Source organism: Hyalella azteca, unplaced genomic scaffold (assembly GCF_000764305.2).
Source record: "Hyalella azteca isolate HAZT.00-mixed unplaced genomic scaffold, Hazt_2.0.2 contig10249, whole genome shotgun sequence".
Lineage (NCBI taxonomy): Eukaryota > Metazoa > Arthropoda > Malacostraca > Amphipoda > Hyalellidae > Hyalella > Hyalella azteca.
Genome location: NW_025940295.1, coordinates 146648 through 153761, shown reverse-complemented (window position 1 = coordinate 153761; position 7114 = coordinate 146648). Strand labels below are relative to the sequence as shown.

General features: G+C 40.4%; 1 long non-coding RNA gene across 1 annotated transcript; it reads left to right on the top strand.

Moving 5' to 3' along the window:
• Positions 1–4548: 4548 nt before the first annotated feature.
• On the top strand, positions 4549–6316 carry LOC108675056. The gene is made up of 2 exons (XR_001931082.2): positions 4549–4705; positions 4903–6316. It is a non-coding gene; the product is annotated as an uncharacterized LOC108675056 (long non-coding RNA).
• The last annotated feature ends 798 nt before the right edge of the window (positions 6317–7114 follow it).

The window sequence follows — 7114 nt, the reverse complement described above, 5'->3', positions numbered from 1 at the left end:
CACTTTGGTAGATTCTGTATCAATGTCAGGATAATTTGGAACTTCCGTAATAATGAAAGGCTCGTTTACATCACTGTTATTTTGAACCTGTTGGGCCTCGTCGATTTTCTCTACAGTATCTTTGGAATTCACGTGAAGTTTTACAAATTCTTTTGAATCTTTAACTTGATTCATTTTCTGTGCGGGAATCACCTGTGGCTCATATGATCCTCTGAAGTTTGAAGCGTTTCCTATCCCATGAATTTTCTCAAGGACCGGCATATTCAAGTCCCGTAACTCTGAAGTCTCTCGCGTGTTGTGCCTTTTTAGTATGGAAATGCTGGCGTTGTTTGGGGACATGGGAGTCGTGGGACTTGGTATGACAGGTCCGTAGGGATTAATTTGCTCCCAATTTGACCCCAAGTAGGGAGTGCTACTGGGGATTCGAGTCAAGGGATACGTAATTGCTTTGTGTTGAGAATGCGGAAAAGGCCCTTGGGACTCACGCATTGTTGATTTTCGCCAGTTTTGTCCATTTTTGCTTACGTCTGCGTCTACTTTCAGCGGTTGTTCATCATTGGTCATCACAGTTTGTCTGAAATAATTTTCTGTTACTTGTGATACAATGCGGCTTATGTCGACCACTTCATCTCTTTGATGGCTTACGCTGAAACTAAGTAGGAAAAATACGGAAACAACTGCTGTTTTTCTGGGGCAAAACATTTTTATAAATAAAATTGAAGTTAAAAAATTCGAGGCAGTAATTTGATGTTTATTATAATCGCTTATATACGTCCGAAATTATTTACTGTGGAATTGCTTTATCGCACAATATATGGATTTTGATTCAACAGTAAAATCTCGTCATTTAATGCAAAAAAATTCACATTGCAAAACGGGATTGAAAGTCATTTTTGATGCGAACATTATTGAATCAAATCAAATGGCATTCTTAAGTTGTGGGCAGATACCACGACGAATAACCAATTTGTTGTCTCTTCAGGTATATATGTTTGCGGGTCATTCGAAAATAAGAATGGCTCCTGTGCAATGGCTTCTTGGTTTAATTTCCTCTGCACAGTTTTTTCTCCGTCGCAGGCATAACGTTCACTTATGTTTATTATTTTGTTTCTGATTGCTTCCCTAGTAATAAAACAGACCTTCAATAATTAGATGTTTCTAATTAAAGATCGATGAAACTTTGATGAAAATAAACCATTTTTCAGCATTCACTCAGTTTTTTTCAGTGTATTACCACTGAACCAACACAACAATTTGAGAATTTTCTAACGGCTGTGAGCACCAAGCATTTCAGACTATAACGCTTCTCAGTAACGTCACTCTGACACGGTCACACTGCAAATATGGTTACAGCTAACTCCAGTGCGGGGGTGACTACAATGTTCCAGTGACTGCGAATGTCACGGCACAGTTAACAGTGATTGCACTGTTCCCGTCACGACATGACTGTACCTGAACTTTACCGCGCGTGCCGCTGGAGGTTTTAGGTCATTAATTATATTTGCCGCTCTAGATTTAAGCAGGAACTTCATACATCTATAAGACGCTCGTATAATTCAAGTAGATGGCAATTTCAGAAAAAGAGTCACGAATGAAAGTAATCTTCATGCAGAAGGCATCAAGATTATTATAATGGATTACAGTTTTTTTATTCTATTATTTCAATCGTCATGCGGTCACCATACTGACGATTTTATTTGCTGCAAGTTCAAACATTTAACGCCATTCATTTATTCAGATCCTGATACTTTAGATTACCAATGAGGCAATTAGAGCGCAAGTGAATTAAATCAAACTTAAACGGTGCACTACTCGGTTGCGTGAAACAATTAGGCTTGAAAATATATAATGAGGAAGCAACGTAAGTCAAAACTCATCGAGCGTCATGAATTTGACCCACTATTTCTCGACGTTGCAACTCAAGCGTGCCGACCTCCACGCACGAAGCTCACGCGTAGTGCGCGCGCCGTTACGAGTGAATCACGCACATCTGACGAATATGTGATATGAGATACATCTTTCGTGATTCGTGATACGCAACATATCAGTCGGGACATGTGACAAATCATTCGTGGTTCGTGGCATATCATTCGTGCTTCGTGATACGCAACATGATATTCATGGTATGTGAGACATTATTCATGAAACGTGCCATATATATCGTGATATGTGTTATTCCATTCGTGATTCGTGACAATCCATTCGTCATTCGTGATTCGCGACAATCCATTCGTGATTCGTGACAATCCATCCGTGATTCGCGGCATTCCATTCGTGATTGGTGACATTCCATTCGTGATTGGTGACATTCCATTCGTGATTCGCGGCATTCCATTCGTGATTCGCGATATTCCATTCGTGATTCGCGACACTCCATTCGTGATTTGCGACATTTTATTCATGATGCGTGGCATTTTATTAAACATGATGAGTGCCATATCATCATTTGTTATTCGTGACCTACCATTCGTCACATTTTAAAGCGCAAAAATATGAATAGGATAGCGTAAATTAAGGTGCTTCCCTCTTTGTTGACAATCGCATGTATGTTTCATTGAATAAAATAAGGTATTTTTGACAGCGTTTAAATTCTAAATAGATGACATCAACAGGGATAATTGAAATTATCATAACTAAGAGGTATATGCAATCACTGATAATAACTGGTATACCTGCAATAATTGACAGTAACTGGTATATCTGCAATCGTTGGCAAGTTTACCTGCAATCCTTGACAGTAACTTGTACACCTGCAATCATTGACAGTAACAGGTACACCTGCAATCCTTGACAGTAACTTGTACACCTGCAATCATTGACAGTAACAGGTACACCTGCAATCATTGACAGTAACTTAATTGTACACCTGCAATCATTGACAGTAACAGGTACACCTGCAATCATTGACAGTAACTTGTACACCTGCAATCCTTGACAGTAACAGGTACACCTGCAATCATTGACAGTAACTTGTACACCTGCAATCCTTGACAGTAACAGGTACACCTGCAATCAGTGTCATGAGCAGGCGACTGTACCGCAGCTGCTAACCTCCTGGATAGACACGGCCTCCTGCAGTCGCAGCTGCAGACCGCGAGGGTGGATTGCTTGTATCTCTGCAGGGCGTCTCCGGCCACCGGATCTGCTGATCTGCCAGATCAATTGATTTCACGGCGACGTTTGACGGAGACTTGAGGGATCTCAGAGCGAGTCAGTGCACCTGATGGGGCCAGGCCATGCGTGGCCCCATGACACACATCGTACTCACTGAATGAGTCGTGGCCCCATGACACACTCCGTACTCACTGAATGTGTCGTGGCCCCATGACACACTCCGTACTCACTGAATGTGTCGAGGGGCCAAACATCAATATATCAGTTTATTTATTTCATAAGCATTCCGTTTTTTTTTTCTACTTGTAATGCTTTGTTTTTTTCAACTCAATAATAAATCTTTCTTTACCTGACTAATCTTATAATACTATTAATTTACTTAATAATAATCTGTGTTTATTCGCTCATGTGCTCTCGGTGCCGCTGTTGTGAAAAAATAACTTTCCATGCCTGACTTATATTATAATAATTTGATTTGATATTAATAAAAATATCAGTTTATACGTATCAGTCTCCCCTCATGCGCCCTCGGTGCCTCTGTTATGAAAAAATATCTTTCTATGCCTGACTTACATCGTAATAATATTATTTTATCTAATAAAAATATTTTTTTATTTGTATCAGCCTCCCCCCCACGCGCCCGCCCGTGTGCCCGCCAGGAGGCCACAATTACGCAGCAAATTAACACGTCTCAGGCGCCGTCATCAGCGCCTCATCCGTACACGTCAGACCTGGCCTCCGACGCTGCTGGGGGGCCAGCCCTCACCCCCTTAACTGTCCTCACCCCATCACTGCCCCTCACCCCATCACTGCCCCTCACCCCATCACTGCCCCTCACCCCATCACTGCCTCTCACCCTAAAGTAGCTCGGAATTTGGTTCATGCCAAAGTAGCTCGGAATTTGGTTCATGCCAAAGTAACTCGAGAGACGCCGCGCTTTATGCTTCTCATCTTGATTTATTGTTCCATCGAAATGCATTAGTTATTCGAGGGAAAATTCCCAGTCATGATGACGGTCCCGGTTAGGTCATGCATTGTATTTTCTGTAACACATTCATTTTATGAAATTTGCAGCTAGGGTGAGTCTTGAGTTATGGATTTATATTTTCAATAAATTAATTCTTCTACTTAATGTAGTGAATGATATTATTTGATGTGCGGTGTGCCTATGTAAACGCCTCATTAGCAAACATGAACCTATCCGTCCAAAGCAGTGGGATTATTCCTTTCAAATGATTTTCTAATATTTCTAATACATTGTTCATTAATTAAGTGCCATTTAATTGTGCGCAATATTAGCTGTGGCTTAAAGTTGTCGCGCCTACGACGATAAATTGAGCTTCTGTTACTGACCTTGTGTTACTGACCTTGTGTTACTGACCTTGTGTTACTGACCTTGTGTTACTGACCTTGTGTTACTTTCCGCCAGTCAGAGGAGCTTCCGCCTCATGAGGACAATGTCTGCACCATCTAGTATGAACGAGGTGAGGCCGTGGAGTCCAACACAGGTCAGCGTCTCGCAGCGAGTTTCTGACCTCGAGGACACCCTCGCCTCCTCAGCCTCCCTTGATGGCTCGCAGAACTCTGATGGGTAAGCAAGCTTACTTATCTGTCGGGAAAGATATTTGCGAACCCCGAGCCTAGCCTATGGTTCTTCTTTTTTTTTAATTCAACAACTTAATTTTTATGTTTACAGTCTTATATGGAGTCTAACTTGTCTAAGGCTGGCGGGTAAAATTGCTCGTCTTGTTAACTTGTTAATTTCCACGTAATGTTTATGCTACGCAGGCCCGAGGTGCTGGGGCTGACCGCTGAATTTGACAGGATTATATCACAGATGGAGGAGCTGCGTGCGATTTTGGACGTGGGGGTCGCAGAGTCTGCCGCCGGCTTCATTTAATTAATTTATTTGGAATTTGGCCATGCGCCGATTATTCCCACATCCCTACTTCTATATTTATCAGGCTTTGATGCTTGTAATGTACGACTAAATTTGCTTGATATTTTCACGTTTTAACATTTGTATATTTCTTGTACAAAATATAGGGTCAAATAAAGGAATACTTTGATACTTAGTTCGATTGTTCCCTTTGATATTTTTATGATCCATTTTTGGGATGTTCATAATAAGGTGCTAAATTGGTTAAGGTCTGGAATAAGCGGATTTTTACTTGAATAATGTTATAACTTATATATACCCCGAGCGTTACTTTGTTCATTACTGTGAGTATACTCTTAAAATGAATAAAATGCATCTAGATATCGATTCATCGGATTCAGCTACAATAATGTACATGAAATAATTTAGATTACCATTAGTCTCAACAGCATAGAACATTATGATGTTAAGAACTGCTACAAACGACGCGACTTCCTCATACGATAACGTATACCGAAAGAGACCCCTGTAGTGATAGGAATTTAATTTATCAAGAGGAAGCGCTCCCATTCAAGTCCCGTAAATCTGAAGCCTCTCGCGTGTTGTGCCTTTTTAGTATGGAAATGCTGGCGTTGTTTGGGGACATGGGAGTGGTGGGAATTGGTATGTCAGGTCCGTAGGGATTAATTTGCTCATAATTTTACCCCAAGTAGGGAGTGCTACTGGGGATTCGAGTCAAGGGATACGTAATTGCTTTGTGTTGAGAATGCGGGAAATGCCCTTGGGGTTCACGCGTTGTTGATTTTCGCCAGTTTTGTCCATTTTTGCTTACGTCTGCGTCTACTTTCCACGTTGTACATCATTGTTCATCACAGTTTGTGTGAAATAATTTTCTGCTTCTTGTGATACAATGTGGCATATGGCGACCACTACATTTATTTGATGACTTACGCTGGAACTAAATAGGAGAAAAAACGGAAACAACTGCTGTTTTTCTGTGGGAAAGCATTTTTGTAAATAAAAATGAAGTTAAAAATTCGAGGCAGTAATTTGATGTCTATTATGATCAGATATACATCCGAAATTATTTATTGTGCAATTGCTTTATCGCACAACAGATGGATTTTGATTCAACAGTAAAACCTCGTCATTTAATGCAAAAAAAATCACATTACAAAACGGGCTTGAAAGTCATTTTTAATGCGAACATTATTGAATCAAATTAATGGCATTCATAAGTTGTCGGCAGAATGACCAATTTGTTGTCTCTTCAGGTGTGTGTTTGCGGGTCATTCGAAAATAAAATTGGTTCCTGTGCAATGGCTTCTTGTTTTAATTTCCTCTGCACAGTTTTTTCTCAGTCGCAGGCATAACGTTCACTTTTGTTTATAACTTTGTTTTTGATTGCTTCCCTAGTAATAAAACAGATCTTCACTAATTTGATGTTTCTAATTAAAGATCGATGAAACTTTGATGAAAATACACCATTCTTCAGCATGCACTCAGTTTTCCAGTTTATTACCACTGAACCAACACAACGATTTGAGATTTTACTAACGGCTGTAAGCACCAAGCATTTCAGATACGTGAGTATAACGCTTCTCAGTAACGTCACTCTGACACGGTCACACTGCAAATATGGTTACAGCTAACACCAGTGCAGGGGTGACTACAATGTTCCAGTGACTGCGAATGTCGCGGCACAATTAACAGTGATTGCACATGCAGCTCCCGTCACGACATGACTGTACCTGAACTTTACCGCGGGTGCCGCTGGAGGTTTTAGGTCATTAATTATATTTGCCGCTCTAGATTTAAGCACAAGGTTCACACATCTATAAGACGCTGGGATAATTCAAGTAGATGGCAATTTCAGAAATGGAGTCGAAATGAAAGTAATCTTCATCTTCATGCAGAAGGCATCAAGATTATTATACTGGATTACTAATATTTTATTATATAACTTCATTCGCCACGCGGCCACAATACTGACGATTTTATTTGCTGCAAGTTCAAACATTTTAACGCCATTTATTTATTCAGATCCTGATACTATAGATTACCAATGAAGCAATATGAGCGCAAGTGGGTTAACTCAAACGTGAACGGTGCACTACGCAA